The sequence below is a fragment of the Spermophilus citellus genome (assembly GCF_964194105.1).
Source record: "Spermophilus citellus genome assembly, chromosome: 14".
Lineage (NCBI taxonomy): Eukaryota > Metazoa > Chordata > Mammalia > Rodentia > Sciuridae > Spermophilus > Spermophilus citellus.
The window spans coordinates 98,757,564-98,779,553 of record NC_138194.1 but is presented as its reverse complement, the minus strand read 5'-3'; positions in this window follow the sequence as shown (position 1 = coordinate 98,779,553).

Here is a 21,990-nt window from a genome sequence, read left to right as displayed (position 1 = left end):
TGCTAATACATTTTTCTGAGTATGTCCATGGAAGTGTTTATTGAAGAGATTCACACCCGGGTCAGTAGACTCCACAAAGCAGAGCACCCTGGAGGCCACCCTGGAGGAAGGGTCTTCTCAGGACAGTTTCAACCCACTCACCTCCTGGGGTGGCCATTGCCATGGATGGGACTTCACACGTCCTTGCTGCACCAATGACGGGGATCAGCTGCTCTTGCTTCAAGGCTTTCTCCTCTCCCAGAACTGTGGAGGGAGGTGGGCACAAACCATCAGTCCCCCAGCCCACCAGGAACAAATTTCAAGCTCTTCAAGGGGCCCCCTTACAGACCCTCTCACTAGGGTTGAGGGGAAGGGGAAAGAATCCCTCCTCTTCTTCCCTTTATTCTGGAAGGGGGTGGAGATGCCACAGAATCCCCATTGCTGGCCAAATGCTTGCGTGCACCCCCCTCCCTCCCTGTCTTCTCCGCCTCAGCTTTTTCTGCTTTAACCTCTCTGGAATCCTTAGGCAAGTCTGAGCTGAGGGTGCGGTTACAGGTTGAATTGTGTCCCCTGAAGGACACACTGACTTTGCAATGCTCAGTCTCTCAGAACGTGGAAATAGGGTCTTTTCATGGGAAATCAAGTTAGAATTGAATCATTGAGGCAGGTCTTTATCCAATATGAAGGATGTCCTTACCAAGAGGATTCAGACACAGACATGCACAAAAGAAAGAAGCCACCTATGGGTGGGAGGGTGGAGGGAGGCGTCCACAGGCCAAGGAATGCCAAGGATCGCCAGCAAGCCAGCGGGAGCTGGCGAGAAGCAAGGAAGGACCTTCCCAGGACTCGGGGGCAGTTTGGTTTGGACCTCTAACCTCCTGACCTGGTGTGGCCAGGCCCTTCTGTCTTAAGCCACTCAGTTAGGGCACCTGCTGCACCAGCCCAGGAAGCTGGTGCAGGCCACAAAAGCAGTTTTAAGTGCCCTCCTCCTTAGCTCCACACATCTGGTACGTCATCTCTGTCTGGAATTTGGAAATGCCAGCCACCATTGGGATTCCAGACCGTTGGGACATTTTGTTATCTATCAATCCATTCAAAATAGATTTGTATGCTGGATATTGAGATAGATGCCAGGCCACACAGGGAACAAAGGACACAGCCTTGTCCTTGTGAAGCTCATGATTTCTTAGGAAGGCAGATTCTGAACCATAAGTAAAGGGGGCCTCACCTAGTCCAGGGTTGGGGGACAGTTTGAAGTAGGCAATGTCATTTCCTTCTTCCTCTGTCCTCAGCATGGGGTGTCCAGCAGCTCATGGTCACCTCTGTGCAGGTGGAGACATCTACACCTGCCTGAAGACCGGGGCTGGGAGCTGGCTGAGAGGAGAATGGAGCCCAGGGACTCTGCTTCATTGGCTCAGGCTGTCATACACATCACACAGGTGGGTGGATTAAGCCCTGGAAGTCTATGTCTCACGGATCTGGGGACTGGAAATCTGAGATCAGGGAGCCAGTGTGGTCAGGACCTAGAGGGTTTTACACGTGGCTGTGCTGTGCCGCATGTGGCAGAGGACAGAGAGGGGAAGAAGCCCTTCTAGCCCTGCATAAGGGCATACCTCTCACCAAGAGGGCGCTACCCCCAGACCTCGTCTCCTCCCAATGGCACCATCTCCAAACACCAGCCTACGGGGAACAGGGCTTCGGCACAACTGGGGCACATTCAGTCCAGTGCAGTTCACTCTGAGACAGCCCGCAGCTCACATACCCCAGCTTTCCAGTCCCGAGGGGGGTGCTCCCCCATCCATGGCCCAGGTGCGTCTGCCTAGCGGGGAAGACCACTCCCTGACATCCACTCAGCTTGGGAGAAGGGGGAAACGGAGAGCAGGGACGGAGATGGGCAGGAGGCCCGCGGGGCCACAGCTCCTCTCTCTGAAACTTCTCAGGCAGAGATTGTCCACTCACCTGCCCAGAAGGGTGTGCAGCTGGCTCTGTCACCCATTCGGTATGACTACAAAATAGTGACAGGTGCTGGCATAGGCAGGTGCCAGGCTTGGAAATGTGCTTGGGGACAGCCCTGGTGAGCGAAGATGCACAGGCCACGGGTGCAAGCAGGGTCCTGGACAAAGCTTGGGGACAAGGGAGTTGGTAATAACCACAGCCCCCCAGGCGCTTGGCAGAGAGCATGAGCCGGGCCAAGTTCATAAAGACGATATTACCTTCAATCTTCAGGTGATCAAGCAAGCCCATCATGTCCTAGGTGCCAGGGGACACAGGACTGACGGAACCTCCCACCCAACAGAGCAGACATCCCAGAGGGTCACAGCCAATATGTGGCCAACACACACAAGGCGGGCTTTTGAAGCCTGTTAAGCAGTCGTAAGTGACATGGTGAAGTGCTGAGTGACATGAGGGGACTTGAGGTGCTGGGGGCACAGGATGCAGTATTGCACTGGGTTGGGGGCGTCTCAGGGAAGGGGAGTTGGAGCTGCATGCAAATGTGGGGGAAAGTGCTCCAGGCAGAGGAGACACTAGTGAGGAGGAAATCATTTTCCCAATTCACAAAAGAGCAGGCTGGTGCCAGGGACACAGAGCCCACTTCTCCCATGTCTCACTAGCTCGTTAAGTGGCAGAGCTGCTTGCTAAACATAGGAAAGCTCTGGCTTCCTCCTGAAACACCATGTCAGAGTCTTTGGGCTCCAAATTCAGTCTCATAACTCTAAAAGTTGCCATCCACTGTTCCATAGGACTAGGTGGCAGATGGCAGGAGATTCGTCCAGCCCAGGTGTGACTTAGGAGCTGTCTGAGGTTACTCCACAGCTCAGCTTCCTCTCCCATGAAGTGTTGGGGGGGATGCCAGCGAGTGGAACTGTCGTCCAGGGCAACCAGACGACAAGGCAAGATCAGGAAAAGAAAATGATGCCCATTGCTCTGCAGAGGAAGGAAGCTGGACTATCAGAAGGGACAAATGTCCACAGCACATGGCATTAAACGGTCCACAGTGTGAGCACAGCAACCGTTAGCTTTCACACAAGTTTTTTTTCTCTTCTTTCTTTTTTCTAATTTTTTTGGGGGGCCGGGTACCAGGGATTCAGCCACCAAGTCACATCCCCAGCCCTATTTTGTTTTTTATTTAGAGACAGAGTCTCACTGAGTTGCTTAGTGCCTCACCATTGCTGGGTCTGGCTTTGAACTCACGATCCTCCTGCCTCAGCCTCCTGAGCCACTGGGATTACAGGTGTGCACCACCGTGCCCAGCCCCAAGTTTTCTTCTAAAAGTTCCATGATCAACACTGTCCCTGACAAGCCAGGACACTGTGGGGGATCCCGAACAGACCCCAGAGTCTGCCCCCACTTTCAGTACCACATTCCACAGATGCTGCCGATTTCAAAAAGGAGAGAGGGAGAGGAGCGAGAGGGAAACCCAGCCCCTCACTGCTTTCCTTCAGCAGCCAGCCCAGGAGGAGAGAATCAAGCAATCCATCAAGGAGGAAATTAGAACACCGAAGTCGGGAATTGAAAATGAAACGGAGACTGACAAGAAAGCAGATGAAGTATGAAAAGAATCTCTCTTTTTTTATGCATTTATACATGAGAACATCAAAACTATCACTTCTGAAAGAGGCCACATTTCCATTTGCACAGTAACTGCAGGACTAAAAGTCAGGGATGAAAGGTCACTAGGGCACCAATGATGAGACCTGAGCCCCTCTGCAGGTATGTCCATGTGCACGCATGCGCACACACACACACACACTCACACACACACACACACACACACACACACACACACACACAGTTATGGCCTGATTCCTGGGCTCCTCTGTGGCCCTCTGGTTTTCTGTTCCTGCTCCTTATTGCATCCTCTGTGGGCTCTTCCAACACACAGGTCTGGCCCGTCCGTCTCAGGACGACAGGCAGCTGTTAGCCCTCCATTGTCCCAAGGACAGTATGGGACCTGCACTTGGCCTCCTCTCCAGCACCCTCCCCTGGCTCCTTTCTGCTCATCCATGTGACCCACTACAGCTCCCATCCTCCTCCCTCCCTTCTCAGTACCTTCCCCGTGCTGTCCTTCCTGCATTTACACAGCAAGTATTTATTGAGTGACCTCTGTGCACCTGGCCCAGGGGTGCCTGTTTGCAGGGAGCCTGGAGTGAGAAGCTGAGGCCCCTGCAGGGAGAGGAGGGCAGCCATGCATGGGAACAGGCTGGGGAGTCACAGCCACAGAGGCTCTGAGGGCGTCTGGGGGTGGCAACTGACATGGGGGAGGCTTTGCATGCAGAAGGGCTGATCCAATCAATGACATGTTTCAGGGTGGAAGCCAGAGTTCTCATAATCAGAGAAGGACTCACAAGCACATGTGGGACAGCTAGAATAAGCCCTCTGTGGACTGGAAAGGGACACATCAGCACACATCTGACACACTCAGAGACAGAAGCAAATTTACAAACATGCCACCACACTTCATCAACCCTGAGCACCCCGCACCCTGACTTGGCTTCCAGAACATTCTCTTTTCTTTGACAATTGACTGTCTCTAGGGCTGAGACAGAAAACACTTGTGCCAGAGACCAGGCAGTGATGGAAGGATGATAGGGACACGTCCAAAAGGCACAGAATCCTACATAAAGGAGCTTTCTGGCCAGGTCAGAGAGACCAGCACTTTCAGACCAGTGTTGACCACATGCCCCCAAATCTACACTCACCAATTGTTATGGGGCAGACTGCTCAGAAAACGTACCAAGTCCGTTGTGTCCAAATTGGAGGGTCTTTATTGAGCTGGCCTGCCGGCAACTACTCCTCACAGAACCCTTAACTGTCTCTGCAAGAACAGCCCAGTGCCTGAGCATTTCAGGGTCTTTAAAGGCAAAAACTGCAAAACCCACATCTGGGTTGACATAGCTGCAAGCAAGCAGGGGTCCAGAAGCTGAATTGAGCAGTTAGTGAGACAATGCAGTGGGCACATTGGTATTTCCCACGGGACTTTCCAGGTTGGCATAGCAGCAAGCAAACAGAAGGAAAGTGGGTCAGAATGACCCTAGTTGAGTCTAAGTTATAGAATGGCTACTAACACTGGAACATCAATCTCTGACAGGGTACCTTGCCCCCAAAAAAATGGGAACCAAAGAGAGAACACTTTTACATTGTATCAGAATTGCCATTTTGTGTTGCTAAACATACTATGCTAAGCAACTATTGATAGGTCCAGAGACGGGGTGTTCCCATAGGAGAGGCATTTCTTATATGACATGGAGTCTCCGGGTAAAATGAAGTCTGTTTGGTCATTGCCCATACAGCCTGGCCCATAACACAATGAACGAAAGAACTCCCTGAGGCTTCTCCAGGAAGATCACGGTTTGCCTCTGCCCCTGCTTGCAAAGGGAAAGAGGTTTCACAGTGGAGCATGTACTGGGATGATAAAACCAAGGGGGGCACCAGGGCCCACCAGCTGATTTTGATGGGTGTGCCATGATTCTGCAGGAGAATGTCCTTGTTTGAAGGGAGTACATGCCCCAGTGCGCACAGGTGGTGACTCTCATCTAGGACAGACCCCCACATGGTTCCAGAAGTGCACCCTGGACTCTCAACCTTCTGTGAACTTGCAGGTGTTGATTGGAAGAAGCCTGAAGAGCTGCACCAATGGGCTGGGCAGAGGGGTTGCAGGGAGGCTCCGGCAGAGCCTGGTGGGAGGTGAGGCCAGAAGTGCGGCTGGCAGTGTGACTGGGAAGGTCTGAGATGCCACTGTGGGCTAGCTGCCCCCTCAGCTTCCTAGGGCCCCAGGAAGGTACACCAGCGAGCTGCCTTTAGGCTCAGCCCCTTTCCTTTCTCTGAGGCCCAAGGCCCAAGAAGGCCACCTGGTGAGTCATCAGGGACAGCATGGGCCTGGGCACACCAAGGATCCTTCTTCCATGGCCACAAGGCTGCTCACCTCCCTTACAGTGACTCCAGCCAGCCTCACATCCCCAGATCTTGTGTGCTTGGAGCTCTGGGATGCCCCCCCTACAACTTTCCACTTTCCCTTCCCTTCATCTTCCCTCCCTTCCTCCTTCCACTCCTTCCCACCCTTATCAATTCATTCATTCATTCATGCCCCAAGTGGTCATGCCAGGATTGCATTAGGTGCTGAGCCACAATGATGACCAGTGACCTCCCTGTCTTCAAGGCCCAGTGGGAAAGCTAGAGGCCGAAAAGGGGTCACCCATTGCTTCAGTGCCATGTCCCTTGAGATTCCTTCTTTCCCAGACATTGGTGGCCTTGTCACTCTTCAGAGTGTCAGGCCACACCTTCTGTGGGACACCCCACCCTGTGGCCTGAGGTTTCCTTGGTGTTTCTCCAAGGTCACATCTAGGCCACGGACTTTGGGTAGCAGTATCCCTGAGGCAATGCTGTGTTGGGAGCGTCAATGTGTCCCCCATCGCTATAACAAAAGGCCAAGTCAAGCAGGGGTGTGTTTCTCTCTTGTACTGGAGGTGAGTGGTCTAAGTCATTTTTCAGCTCCACATAGAATTCCAGGGCCCAGAGACCATCCCTCCTGTTGCTTTGTCTTTTTTCCCACTATTGTCATCACTCCTCTGGTGGGAGATAGTTCACTCTGTCACACCTGAGTCCCAGCTGGAGGACAGAGGTCTCAGAAGGCAAGCAATTTCCTTTTTTAAAGAAAACTGTGTACCCAGTGGTCACACAGTCCGGTCATGCCCACTGGCTGTGCTTTGTCCTGTGACCCATGGGAAATGAGGCTCAAGGTGGGGACCGTGGGGTTCTGTGAGTCTGGTTTCTGGTCTGTTTCCAGGATGCAGGAGGAAGGTTACACCAAGAGAGGCCTGTGTCCTGCTAGGAGGCACCCTACCCTGCAGCCAGGCCTGTCAGCAGAGGGTAGCCCACATGGGGTTGGTGGCTGCTCTGAGAACAGGAGTAGCAGGAGGGAAGAAGAGTGGCAGATGGCAGCAATGGAGACAGAGCTCCAGCCCCAGGTCCCTGAGGAGTATAGGAACACCTGTCACCTACATCCTCCTTCCTCCACCCCACCATGAAGAGACGCCATGGGCTGGGAGCTAGACAGCCTGGGCTCCCACCCTTTCCAGACCTTACCCACCTGTCCCTGGGTCAGGAACCTCATCTCTCTGCGACCTTCTCTCTGCAGAAGCATCTCCCTCCCTGGTCTGCAGAGCACCACCTGCCATGACCCTGGGACACCATAGCAGCTGGTAAACACCATCCAAGCTGATGAACACCTGTGGACCTGTCTGCTCACTGCAGCGAGCCTGGGGACCCACTTCTGTCTCTTCTCTCTCTACCATGGGCCCTACATTGTGTTTTTGCTTTTTTGTTAGTAAATTTTTTTGTCTGGGGGTCTCACCATCTCACCAAATCCTCACCTTCCTCCCTGCCATTCACATAGGGCTTTATGCCCTGCTATGCAATGTGCTTCCCTGGTCAAAGGCACCAGCCTGGCTTGGAAGCTTGGTAGATAGATAGGCAGGGTCTCAGGCCTGCCCAGACCTCCTGGTTCAGAATCCTCATGGTGACAAGAGCCCTGTGATCATGGGCACACTGACATTGGAGAAACCTGCACAGTTGACAGCTGCCCTTCCCTGCCACTTCATAAACACTCCCACTCCCAGGGGTAGCAGTTGTCATCACCATTTTAAGGCTGGGGAAGAGTCAACGAAGTCCAAGGGGTAGAACAGGGACTCAGATCTGGGACTCCTGCCTGTCAGCCAGGCCCCTGGCCCACCTTGGCCTGCCCTTTCCTCTTGGTGGTTCAGAAAGCTCTGCTGTGGACCCATCTGTGTCCCAATCCACCTCCTAGGGCCCCTGAGACATACTTATCACTTTGGGTCATCTGGTTTCTACCTCAAACTAGGTCACCAGGGGGAACAGAGACATTAAAGAGGCCAGCAAGGAAATAATTGCCAGGCAGAGAGAATGGGTAATTGCCAGGTGACTGACATGTGTGGAGAGCAGGAGCTATGGAGATTGGCTAATTGATCTTCTTGAGACGGTTAAAAAAACAACATCTCCACATGTAGCAATGATTGCTAGGATTTGCCATCCCAAGGGGAAGCCAAATGAGGTGCAGAAGTACATGGCGTCCTCCTCCACTCCCAGCGGTGCAGCGGGAGGCTCAGGAAAAGGCTCAGGTGTTTCATTCACCCTGTGAAAGTGCTTGCTCATTCCGAGTCCCACCGCTTTTCTATAAAATATGTTTAGTGATACAAATGTCAGGTCCTTTGCCCATTTTTGACTGAATGGTTTTATTTTACTTTCATTTTTGCTATTGAGTTGCCTGAGTTCCTTATGAACTTTGCTCATTGCAGTTTTTATCCCATAACAGCTAAGATATGGAAACAACCAAACGTCCATTAACAAATGATTAAGGGAACCGTGGTGTATGTTCAACAGAATATCATTCATCACAAAGAAATCAAAAAAGAATACCCTGCCATTTGTGACAACACAGATGAACCTGGGAGACCTTGCATTAAGGGTAACGACGTTGACACAGAAAGATAGGATGGCGTTCGCAGGTGGAATCAGAAGTAGTGAGACCTGTAGAGACAGAACAGGAAGGAGGGAGCCAGGGCTGGGGAGGAAGTTGGAGGATTCTTGTCAAAGGGTGTGAGCTGGCCCTTGTGAGGTGAATAGGCTCTGAGATCAGGTGTGCAGCTCTGTGACCATAGTTGGTGACACTGTATTGTGTAAACACGTTTCTCTGGAAGAGTAGATGTTAAGGGTCTCACCAAAAACAAGATACCTAGGCGAGCTCATGGACACCTTAATAGTGATTAATTAGTAATTAATGATTGATTGGTAATTAATCGCTTCACAATGTTTCCATAGATCGGAACACATTGTACACCTTAGATATACATAGTTTTTTGGTCTACTTTATTGCAATAAAGCTGGAGATGTTTACAAATTAAAAATCACAAATATCATAGGAAAGTAGAAGCGTCAGACTACAGGCTGTGGGCACTGCTGCAGGGTGGGATGGCCCCTCCGCTCCTCTGTGGCCCTCTGTCTGTTTGCTCATGAGCAGAGGTGATGAAGAGCACAGTGGGGGAGATGAGTCCAGCGAGGAATAGCTTGCTGATAGGGACCACGCAAGAGTCCAGCTTCTCCATGAGGCCCCCCTGGCTTCTCACACACTAGCCCCACTTACCCGCTGTCTTTCTTCTGCTGCTGGGGGGCTGGCTGCATCCAGACCCAGGCTCACCGTCACCATACCACTCACCTCCTCCTGCTGCCCAGTCCTTTTTGCTGTCCCTACTCCTGGGACATGACCTCCAGAGCACTCCCTGATAAAACTCCTGCATGCTCGTTTCCACTCTAGATCTGCTTCCTGCGAGAGCTGCCCTGCAGTCCCCACGTGTCTCTCTGAGATGCTGGGTCCTCCTTATGCCCACTGACTGTTGCCCCCTCTGTCCTGCAGCCCCTGGCTGTGGCTCCCCTTCCTTGGGTGGTCCTGTACTCTTCTGACAGCCTCGTTAGCAAGCAGTTACGATTTATCAGAAGCCCTGCTAGTTTCAGTAAAAAAAAAGCACAGATGTTGTTCTTGTCACCGTGAAGCTTTCAGATCAGCACAGGAAACAAACATTAATCAAGTACTCACACGTAAAGTGTCTTAGTTTGAATCATACGAAAATGCCAATATCAGGTCCACACTTTCATTTTGTTCAAGCTAAAAATCATAAATTATAATAAAGCCCCAATATTGACTTCCCCAGCATAAGCAAAAACCAATACTGAGACTTCACCCCATTCATTATGAACACAGGTGCCCAATGCTCAATCCCAAGTCCTACCTTGTTTTGTTGGTGTTGTTGTTTCACTTTTACCCTTGCCACTTTTTAAAAAATAAAGTCACATGTCCCCATGAAACCTGAATGGAACATTGACTCTCCCTTTGCTTACCCACATCCCATATATTGCAACCAACACTGAGATTAAAATTGAAAAGACAACTTGGACATTCAAACCAGAGCTGAGCAAAAGAGGAAATAAATAAATCCCAAACGGTGCCCGGTGGCTCCTGCTGGTGGGACTTTCTCCTGACACTAACAACTAGCTTTTGATGGCTTTCTCTCGGCCTGCCCCCACCCTGCTCCACCGTCAACCAGCTTAAGGATGATGCAGGGAAAACCTTGCTGACACAAGCAGGTGGGACTCTGTGGGGGCCAGTCCAGTGCCAAAGTAACTTTCTAACCAAGACAAGCGATTGCAAAGTTCTCAGGGGACCACCCATGGCAAGCTTGGGTGGGGAGACGTGGGCATTCTCAGGATTTGTACCAAAACAGGCTGAATGAATGGACTAGGTGGCCGCTGATTGGCTGTGGAATTCTTGGGAGAGCAGCTTGTTCTCTTCCAGGATGGGCTTGTGCATCCTTGTCTGTGAACACTCTCCAAGTGTTTGCTAAAATTCTGGTACCCTCCAAGACAGAGAGGCCTCAGAATCCAAGGAATTGAGCTCATCTGGGGCCTCAGAGGAGCTGATGATGTGTCCTAGACCTTAAGTTCCTGTGGCATGGGGCAGGTCCTAACATAGATAGAGACAGGGAACACAGGCTGGGCCTCTGCTGTGGTCTTTCCCCAGAGCAGACCTGAGAGAGGGCTTCCCTCTTCATGATTTCCCTTGAATGCGACTAAAACATTCATCATGCCTCTGGTGAGACGGATGCCATGGAGCAAGAAGGAGCAAGGAGACTGAATCCCCAATCCTGGCTGTGACCAGAGTGACTGTCACCAAACCCAAGAGAGACCTGCCAGGAGCTATGGAAGCCACAGTTACTTTTATTCTTTCTTAGATACATGCATCATGGCTTACTCACCCAATGAAGATTAAAAGATGGTACAGAAGAGACAACGATGGTAGGACAGTGAAACAGGAAAACTCAGGTGAGTCCCAGGAACAAACTGTTGAGCCAAAGAAGCCAGTGAACGAAGGATGCATCTAGGATGGTCACATTTATGTAAAGCTTTTAAAAGGCAAAATCAGGCTGTGTATTGTTGGGAGATGTATGAACAAGTTACAGAAAGTACAGAGTGAAGGAGGGAGGTGTTTCTCGTGGGCACGTGTGCACATTCACACACTCACGATCAAAGCCTCCTCTGGGCAGAAGGCATGTGGTGTGAACTGGACGGGCAGGCAAGAGCTTGGTAGCCGGATCACTCCATCATGAGTCTGGGAAGGAGGAGGAGAATGAGCCACTCAAAACCACCACCAAAATTCCTAGTTCCCTTCTGTTCTTCTCAAGCATGTCAGGAGTTACTGGAGCAAAACACACTGATCTTCCTTGGGATTAACTGGGAATCCTCCTCCCTCTTCCTGTGGCAGTCCGACATCTAAGATGGCCCAGGTGCCTGCTTCTGTACACACCCTGAGGTTTTCCTGGTACCAAGCAAAGCCGGGCTATTTCCAGTTTGTGACACGCTGTGCAATTATGGGTATGATTGTCCTGGACTGCTCATGTTGGCTTTGAAATGCTGTTCACAGGTTGGCATTAACCTGCTGGCCATCATATTTTTAACTTTTTAAAGTACAACAAGGCCTTTGTGAAGGTCTGACTTAAGTAACTACAGAAATGTCAGAACTCAGTGAGTGCTTGGGCCTGGTAGGTGATGTTATGCACATGCTCAGTCGTGTTTGTTCAGCACCTACCACTTGCTAGACACCACCAGGGGCATGGGGAAATCTCAGTGAACCCAAAAGACAAGGTTCTGCTCCTCCAAGAGCCAATGGGCAATGGGAGAGAGAGAAGTACCTCCAGAGGGAATGCAGGACATTAATACTAGAGAAGGACCAGCACAAGGGACCCCAAGGCTTGAAATAGCTGCAGTGGTGTGAAGGGAAAGTTTACAGAGAACTGGGGAAGGCTGTGAGGAATGGCATTTAGAGGGGGCTTAGCTTTGGCAAAGGCCAAGAGGTGCAAAGATTTCAGTGTTCAGGGAACTACACGTATGTAGGTTGGTAGGCCTGAAACTCAAGGTAGAAGATACCAATGAGACCAGCTCAGGAAGAAGAGTCACCTATGAAATGCACTGTGGCTAAGTTAACTATGTCTCCTAGAAGAAGGGTCAGCAAAATTTTTCTGTAAAATAGTATACTAGTCCCCTCTTATCCACAGGGGATATGTCCCAAGACCTTAACAGAGGCCTGAAACTGCAGTTAGTCCTGAACCCTACATCCACAGCCATGCTCTACATAGCCATGTTTTTGTTCAGCAATGGACCACACACACAATCGTGGTCCTTTAAGATTAGGTCACATGATGAAGTTGTAGCCGTCTTGGTTTATGTCATGTGTCCATGATGTTCTCACAAGGCAGAATCACCTAATAACACTTCTCAGAACATATCCCTGTCATTAAGCAATGTGTGGCTATACTACGTTTTTTCTTATATGTACACACCTATGAAATTATACATTAGCCACAATAAGATATTAGCAATAGCTAATGATAAAATAGAACAATTACAATGGCATATGTAATAAAATTGCCAGCATCACCTCTCTTAAACTGAGATGTTCACTAAGTGATTACTGGGCAGATAGCAAATACAGAGTGGATGTACTGGAGAAAGTGATGAGCCACATCCTGGGTGGGATGGAATGGGATAGCAGAAGATTTCATCATGTTACTCAGAAAGGTGCACAATTCAGCACTTAAGAATTTTTTATTTCTGGAATTTTCCAATTAGTATTTTCAAACTGCTGTTACCACATGTAACTGAAACTGTGAAAGCAAAACTGGATAAAGGTGGACGACTGTAATATTTCAAGATAGTAAGTATATTAGATTTTGCAGCCTCCAGAGACTTGGTCTCAGCTACTGAGCTGGCAACAGGAAGGCAGATACTGACATTATGTGGACAAACAGGTGTGGCTGTGGGGCCCACACACTTGGGCACAATGTGGACCAGCTCAAGGCAGGCCATTGTTTGCTGACCTCTATTCTAGAAGAGTCAAATTGTTTGAGGGCTATGTATTCTCTAAGTGGCCCCAATTTGTGGCAATGAGAGGCCATTCACCTGAACATTCTGCAAGCAGTTCGAGATTTTATGGTGATTTTCAATTGTGATGACTGCAATTACCCGAGGGCAACTCCACCTTGCCCGGCTGGACTTTCATTGTCACGGGGACGATGGAGTCTCACTGGACAGAGCAGACCATCAGACGTTGGGGCCAGAGCAGTATATGCACCATCCAGTCTCATCTATTTTAAAGATGAGGAAATGGGGATCCAGATAGGTGAAAGGACATCCCTTAGGTGAAAGAACTGGCATGGCCCACACAAGGGTGCCATCCAAGCTTGTGCTAGTAGAATGCCCACCTGGTGCCAGGGCCTGGGATAGGCACTGTAGAAACATCATTTCAACCCATATCCAAGGCATGGCCTCTCATTGAGGCCTTAGAGAGGGGACCTCAAGGGCACTCGGGGTTCTGAGACTGTATTGATCATGTCATTGATCATCCTAGTTCTGACATTTCCTGGGTGTGTGACCCTCTGTAAGGCACTGAACCTCTCTCAGCCTGATGCCCTTCCTCTGTGAACTGGGGATAACGGTATCTGTCATGCACTCTTGCTCTGATAGTTAAAGAAGGTCATTGCACAAGTCTCTTCTGCTGAGCATAACACCCTGGAATCAGTCACCCAGAGATGGAGCCTGGCTGCCGAGTCCGGCTAACAGAAGCCGAGTCCGGCGAGGGACGGCGGGGTTAAGAAATACACAGGACACCAAGGTCCTTCATCCAGGAGGAGGCGTGTGTGCGCTTTATTGCCAAATTTGTTCCCCTTATATATCTTCTGTAACAGCTGCGGGAAATTACTCAAAAGCGAGGAGGGAAGAGTAATAACTGCGTCCTTGGGTTACCGCCACCGTCACCGTTCCCTATCAGGAGGCTCGAACAGGTCAAGATGTTCCCGAGAGACACGTATGCTGAGGCAGATAAACAGGAAACCGCAAGCCCGACACGGCCTTGTGAGCTGGCCGCATTGACATGCAGAACAAAGAACTGGGGGTTGAGTCCCCAGGGGCCAGGGTGGGCCTGCTACCAGCACCTGGCCATGGCCTTGCTGGCTTTCCAGCACCATGATAGTCACAGCACCTTCCATGCAGGATGGATTAACAACTGGAGATCATAGGAATCGTCCACTGTTGATCGAGGCCTTCAGGAGCTCAAACTCCATCTTAGTCAAATGATTTAAGAAGCCTCTGTTCACCCATGAAATTCTTCAGAGTGCACTCGATGAATGTCAGCCTGGCTCAGGAGTCCCCACATTTGACTGTTCTGTAAGATTGCACCTACAGGGTGTGCCTGTGTGGTGTGGGCCTCGGTGCCTGTCCATTGGTATCAGCTGGAGCTGGAGCTCAGCCTGGGAGGACTTCACTCACCTCTCTTGGGCTAGCTTGGAGCAGCTCCAAGTTGCTTTCCATGTGCTGAGAGTTTTGCAAACATTATCCCCCATGGTCCTCGTCATCTGCTGAGGGTCAGTGTGGTGACTGAGTTTAGATGTCAACTTGGCTGGATTAAGGGACACTTAGATAGCTGGTAAAGCAACACTTGTGAGGGTGTATTTGCAGCTATTTCCAGAAGAGATTGACTGTGAGTTAGTGGTACCTGGGGAGGACCTGACTCCCACCAGTCAATCTGCTGGGGGACCAGAAGGAACAAAGACAGAAGGAGGTGAATTCTCGGTCTCTTTCTTCCTAAGTGGTGACCTCTCATCTCCTGCTGGACTTCAGAACTCTGGCCTCTCCAGAGTTTGAGCTCTGGGATTCAGACCAGTGACCCCCAGCTTCCCAGGCCTCCAGGCTTGAATTAAAGTTACGCCTCCCTGGTTCTGAGGCCTGTGGGCTTGGATGGAGCTGAGCTCCTAGTCCTTGGTTCTCATGCTCTGGATGGCCTCTCACGGGACTTCTCAGCCTCCACAATCTCACTAACAATTCCCCCCAAATCCCCTCTCATCCAGCTATCAGATCTATCTATAAAACCATCTTTTTCTCTCCCTCAATTCAGTCTGATCAGAGAGGCCCAGCAACTTGCCCTATGTTATAATGAACACCACAGAGGCCAGCTTTGCAGGCAGGAAGCCGGACCCAGACACAGGCCTCTTCCCAGAGGGACTCTCAGCTGATGGGAGAAATAGACAGCTGAGGGGCTCCTGTCATCACAATGGAGCAAACTGGAACTGAGGAGAGACCCCGCTCCACCTGTGGGTTCAAGAGACCTTCCTGGAGCAGGAGGCCCTGGGCTACACCCTGGAGAGAAAGGGGTTGGCCTGGTGCCTCATATCTGAGCTTCCATTGCCTCGTCCCTGCAATGTGCTGATAATACCACCTGCTTCAGGGGACTGTCACAATGACTAAATGCTCTGAGACCTCAGAAGGGTCAGTACATGCTCACTGTTCCTGGAGAGTGGTGGCACAGTCAAATGAAGTAGGGCAGAGCCATGCGCCTGAGTAGGTGGTTTATCCTGCCTGGGAAAAAGGTATGAGGTGGGTTTTCGGCAGGCACTGGAGGAAGGGAGGCCATTCCCACTCACAGGCACATCTATGGCAGTGTCTCAGAGCTCAAGTCTTTTCCCCTCCACCAGGGGACCATTGCTGACCAGCATGCCATGGCCATGTTGGTGCCTGAACACCACCCTGCCAGAGGCAGGTAGGTGCGTAGCTGCTGGATATGGAGTGACCCAGGGATCCTCCCCATCACTCAGAGTCGGAATCTTCATCTTAGGCTCTAGAAAGCCTCCCTTGTACAGATGCCCCGTGCGGGTGGGTCTCTGTGGTCAGCATCTCACTGAGCCTCAAGAACCTCCAGACCCCACGCCGCCCCCAGCTCGGAGCTGCAGGCCTGGTCATCCTTCATCATTACGGCCTGGTTGTCCTGCCCTCGAGACCCTGCCCGGGAAGCTTCTGAACGGAGCCAGACTCCAACTCCTGGATCGATTCCACAGCCTTGCCTGTACTTTCTAATCAGAGCAACACTGCCTGACACCAAGTCCAACTCTCTTAAAACACCTGGGGCTTTCTGAAAGGTGTGCAGATGATGATGAATCGGGGCTTGGGCCCAGCCTAATCAAGCCCATGCGTCTTCATAACCTAGGAATGGAGCAGTGGCTGCAGAGAGATCGGGGCAGGAGCATGGCTGTTCTGAGAGGCAGGTCCATCTGTTCTGCTCTGTGCTGAGCTCACAGTTTGGAATTTGGTGAGGAGTTTCCTGCACAGGCCCCAGTACATAACCAGCCAGGAGGGCGGGACCACTGGAGTATTGCGGGGAGGGGACCTGAGTGTGACTCTGGGCTCCCCTTTGCCAACTTTGAGACCATGGCTATCTTTCACATGAAAAGGGTGATAGAGATTGTGCTTAACCCATAAAAAAAATCAGGATCAAGTGAGGTAATCAAGGACAGCCCTTAGCTCAGCACCTGGCTAGCAGTCAGGACTGAACAAGTTTAATCTGAGAAAGAAAACACAAGTGTAGTGCCCACACAGCCCTGTGGCACATGCCATCTTGAGTCCCATGTCCCCTGTTCAGGTGTCCATTTGAAAATAAACAACAGTAAAAATTGACGGCTGTAGTTATCATAGATCATGTGTTTCCAACAAAATAATTATGATTGCCATGTTACGTGTACACAAATGCTTATTGGTAAAGTCAACCTGAAGCCCTGACATGGTTCCTGGGGCACATGTGGGCACCGCCTGCATCAGGGAGCCTCATTCACCTGGCCACTGTGTGTGGGAAGAATGTCTGTGAGTTCCACTCCCAAGTTCATGCCAAGCGTCCAGCTGAGCTGTTGTGGAGGGCCCTGGGGTATGTGGCCTTGTTGCACTTCTGTTTGGGGGAGGCTAGAAGCCACTTTGTGACATAAGTACCAGCAGTTTGTCTCAGTGCCAAGCACTGCTGACCTTGTCCACTTCTGAGCTGGTGCCCAGCCCCACCACTCTGCTGCTATTTTGGAGAGGGGGCAGCTCTCCATGGGAACATGCAGAACTTATCTGCAGAAAAACCTGCAGGAATTGTCCTTTATGGGCAAATTCTCATTTTTCTCTCCTCTTCTTACTCTCCAAGCTCCTTTTAAAAAATCCCAGGAGCCGACTTCAGTGTGAAGGTGGGAAAGGGAGCTGCCATGGGTGTCAGCATACTGCTGAGGCAGGTTTTGAGACCTTTCCTCTTGCAAGAATCAAGCGCTGGCAGAGGCCTGAGCCTTGTCTGAAATCCAGCCTTACTTTACAGGTGAGGAAACTGAGGCTTGGAAGTGAGGGAACTTCACCAATATCACACTTCTATTTAGCACCTGATATACCAGGCTACTCGGCCCTTCTTTCTCTCTCCCTATTTTCTCTCCCCTCTGTTTGTGCTTAGTGGGCACAAAGGTAACCCACTGTCTGCCAGTATCCATACCCATCTTCCAATGCTTTCAGAATCTTAATGCTGGATCTGCAGCCTCAGCATCCCCTGGGGTTTATCAGGCATGCGGATGCTCAGCTCCTCCCCTGACCCACTAAATCTGAAGCTCTGGATGGCCCTGATTCCAAGCTCAGATAATGCTGCCTCAGGGAGGGCTTGAGAACCACTCCTGACAAGGGTTCTTGGGTTTCCACTGCAGCTGTGCCAGATGTGTCCTGGCACCTTCTCGCATGTCTGCCTGGGGTGTGTTCAAAATCCGCAGTGTGGAGGGGCTTAGGCTCCTGCAGCCAGGGGTACAGGAGCCCACTGCACATGCCCTCTCCGTTGTGGGGTGCCATCTGCCAGGTTCATAGCAGCAGCTCAGGGACATGTCTGTACTGTTCTTTTTCTGTCCACAACTATTGGGCAGCAGACATGCGATGGCCATAGCTGCTGTGGACTTCTTCTAACTATGGGAATGGGAACCATCTGCTGAAGTGCCAAGGGCTGCAGAGCAGAAAGTGGAAGATGCTGAGGTCCCTCGAGTGTGGTGGGGCTGCCGCACCACCGAGCGCATTCTGGACACTGGAAATCCACTTCACCTTGGCTCTGCAGTGAAATGCTGGGCGTTCCCTGAACTCCATGGCTCCATCTCCTCATCTGCACCCTGGAGCTGTGAGCAGCTCCTTCCTAGACAGTTGTTCTGAGGATTAAAAGCAGTGATTAGACCTGGGATTCTCCGCCCAGGCTGGGCTTAGTTGGTGCCTGCAAGGGCTTGTCATTGAGACTGGCATGCCATCTCGGGACCAGAGACCCCCCAGGTCCAGAACTAGGAGACAATAGAAGACTAGCTTGTCTAAATCGATTGCTCAGGGTTCTGCAAGGCTAAAAGGCACAACATGTGTCCCCAGTTCTTAAAGGAGCCTATTCCAACTATGAAAGGACGATGGCAGCTCCTTCTCCAGTGCCTTCTGAGCTGTAGGTTTTGAAGTTACTGTTGCGTGTTCATCTTCCAGGAGGCGGGGCCCTGAGCTGCCTGTTAAACTGGAGCTGACATGGCCTCTGAGGTCGCAAGACAGAGTGCAGTCAGCAGGGCAGGCTCCTTGTGGGCAAAAGCCTGTCCAGGTGCACAGTGGCCATCCTCCAATTGAGGGGCTGCAGAGAGATGGACGAGACACTAGCCTCACGAGAAGGACTGTGGGATGAGAGCTCCAAGGAGACAGGTTCAGGTTTTCTTCTGGTGACACTCAAAAGGCCTAGTCTAAAATATAGGGGGTGTGTCAGAGATCTGGGCCCTGTAGAGGAACTGGCATGGGCTGTTAATCTCTGGGCACCAGCAGTGGGGAAGGTGCGGCCAGTCCAGCCTGCGGAGGCTAGTGAGGGGGTCTGCAGACCTGGGAGGGAGCTGCAGCCATGTAGGAGGAGGTGAGCCAGGTAGGAGCAGGTGAAGGTAGAGGACAGTGGCCAGGAGGGAGAGGGGACCTGCATGCCCAGAGGGCCTCCCAATCAATGGACTTAACCAGGAGGCCTAGAGGTCAGCTTTCCAGGGAGCATGCTGAGCCGAGGAGGATGGGGAGTATCTCCAGGGCAGAAGGAGATAGCTAACATGCAGGATCTGTGGGGCAAGACCCTCAGGGATGGATGGTTCTGTGGTTTGAGAAAAGCAAGTTCCCTACCACTGGGGGTCTTGGTGCAGACTGGAGGGGCACACCAAAGGGTGCCACTTGGGGATTCCCAGCCCATTAGGATGGATTCTCAAGTTAATGGAATCATATAGTAGACTTTTGAAGATTCCAGATGGCTGGGCCTTAGCCCAGACCTACTGAATTGGAGCCTTCCAGGCAGAACCCAGGTCTGTGCCAGCTCCTGGGGTGACGGGATGGAACACTGGGCCAGAGACTGGGGTGAGGGCTTTGGTTGAAGCACAAGCCCTGCCCAGGGCCAGGAAGGTGGAGTTCCCAGTCTGCCATGCCAAGGCTTGGGAAAGGTCGTAGGCTTAGACCCCCACCCCAACCTTCAGAAAGAGGGTTCCCCACTCACCCCAAGCCATCAAGTGTGGAAAGAACCAGCCGAGTGTCTGGCGCCAGGAGCAACATCTGCCCACCACTTCCCTAACCTGGCCTCTGGGCTCAAACCTGCTCTGACCCTTACTCGCTGTGGCCAATGTGCTGCCCACCCTCTCTGCTTCATTTTCTCATCCATTACTTGGCGGTGTGTAAGGTCATCCAGCCTGCATGCTGAAGCTCCCACGATGTCATTCTGTAGAATGTTCAGACCAACACAGGGAGGGGTGTCGGCTAGTGTTGCTGCTGCTGTCCCCACAGCCCCCTGAGCAGAAGGAGCACAGGCAGAACTCTACACACAAGGACAATCAAGGGCCTGCAGATATCAAAACTGGAACATATTTTGAGGGTCAGAGGGAGATTGTTGCCTTCAAATCCTGGGATGATTGTCCGGTGGAAGGGATGAGCAAAGGTCGGGGTGAGAGCAACAGGAAAGCAATTTGGGGGACAAAATGAGATGCACTCATTTTCCTCCATCCCTGCTTCTCCTTGTCCCCACCTTGCTTCCAGCCACACACGTGAGGTGCAGGCCAACACCTTGCCAAATGCACACCCCACACTCACAGCCCACACTTCCTCTGCCACAGCCCAGCAGAGGAAGGCAGAACCCAGAGAGCCCTTGCCCAGTCAGCCTCCGTCTTGACACTGTTCAACTGTCCTGCCCGAGCTGCACAAGAGGGACCAAGTACCTCAGGGAGATGGTCATCTCCCCATCCACAGACTAGAGAAGGCCTCTGTGGTGCTGGTTTAGAGAGGGAACATGATGGCCACTCTGAGGGAGAGGCTATGGCTGGACATGGACAGCGTTCCCTGCACCTTTCAGGTCCTCATCCTGTGATGGCAAGCAGCCCTGTGCCACAGGTCCAGAGAGCCCCACTTATTCCTCGCCTTGGGGCCCTTCATCCCATCTTCATGGCTTTCTAGGGTCTATATCTTCCCTTGGCCACATGCCCAAGACCCACTGAAAGGCCATTCCTCAGGGGGCTTCTCCTCACCACTCCCCACCCTTCCTCCTCCATATAACCAGACACCCATGCCCTCCCTCCTTGGCTCAGGATTAAAGCCTACACTTGGGAACAGCTCTCCAGTGGCCAGAGTGCCCAGGGGTGCTGGGAGGAGGAGCATCCACCAGGACCGAAGGCCTTGGGCACCCTCCACTCCCCACGTGGCTCCACCAAACAAAGAGCCACTGGGACAAAAGAGCCATCTGCTCTTGCTCAGAGCCCTGTGGGTGACACTCCTGACACCATTCTCAATCACGGTAACAAGGTCAATAAATCTGCAAACTTTGATATGAAAACTGCTGACAGTCACACATGCTCTGGGACATGTGCTCCCCACAGCCCTTTGTGGCAACAGCTGGGGACCGCTGGACCAAACATTTCTCACGTTCTTCGTGAGCCCACCTTAAGCAACCCACGCTGCAGACAAGGACACCCTGCAGAGTAGAGAAGGAGGCGCCAGAGCTTGGGTCCCACCTGTCAGCTGCAGCCCAGGCGCCTGACTGCCTTCCCCTCCGGCTTCAGCTCCAGGCACCTCGCAGCTAAAGGAGCAGCTCAGAGGCAGGAACAACTTCAGACCAAGTGCTGGGTGCATAGATATTTTTTCAGCTTTAAAGTGATCTTTATTTTGTGCAGGTTTTTTCCTGCTTCTTTTATATGTGTTTTAATATTGCAAGATTTCTCAAAGCCTTTCTAAGGGTAGACAGACTATAAATGATAAATGAATAAACACATAAATAAATAAGGATGATGTAAACATCTTTTCCAAAGAGATTTTTCATTCCTTCATGGTATCAGGCCCTCAAGGCAAATGTTATGCTCATCTTCTGGCCCCAACCAAGCCTCCCTCCCAGGTCATTGCTCACCCAGTGTGCAATAAGCACCTACTATGTGCTGGTGTGCCAGGCCCTGGGACACACTGGTACCCAGAGATAGCAGGAGACAGGGGAGATGGGAGGGAGACTCTGCGTCTGTGATGAACCCTCACCTGATGGCGTTGGGGCCATCAATGACCCCTGGAGTCAGGCTTTAATGATGTCCCATTTGGCAATAGTGACTTTCCAAGTTCAAAGCAAAGCCTATAGCATCTCCTAATTTCAAGCAGGGAAAGAACCTTCCAGAACAAATCTTCCAGAAAGTTGGTAGAACTGTATCTGAGAGAACATCAGAGAAGGGAGACCCTGTGGTCACAAGCCTGATGTGACCCACAAGCAGGAAGAGACCACAAGTGGGCTTGTCTAGTACTTGGCTGACTGCTCTTTGCAGCCAGGAAGCCCAGCCTTCCCCAGAGTGGCCTGGTTTCACCAGTTTTTCACATTGGTCAGATTTTCTTAGGAGAAAGTGTTAGAAAACTGCTGGCCTTGCACAGCTAGCACAAGAGGCAGGAATCTCTGCCCTGCCAGAGGGCACGTCTGGCTCCTGCTTAACTCTAAAGTGGTCAGGAATTGGTACAAAACCCTCAGCTTGCCCCATCCTGTTACGGTCTGTAAACAAGTCTGGATAACGCCTGGCATTTTGCCAGAGGGAGTGGTTAATGTTAAGGTCTGTAAACAAGTCAAGA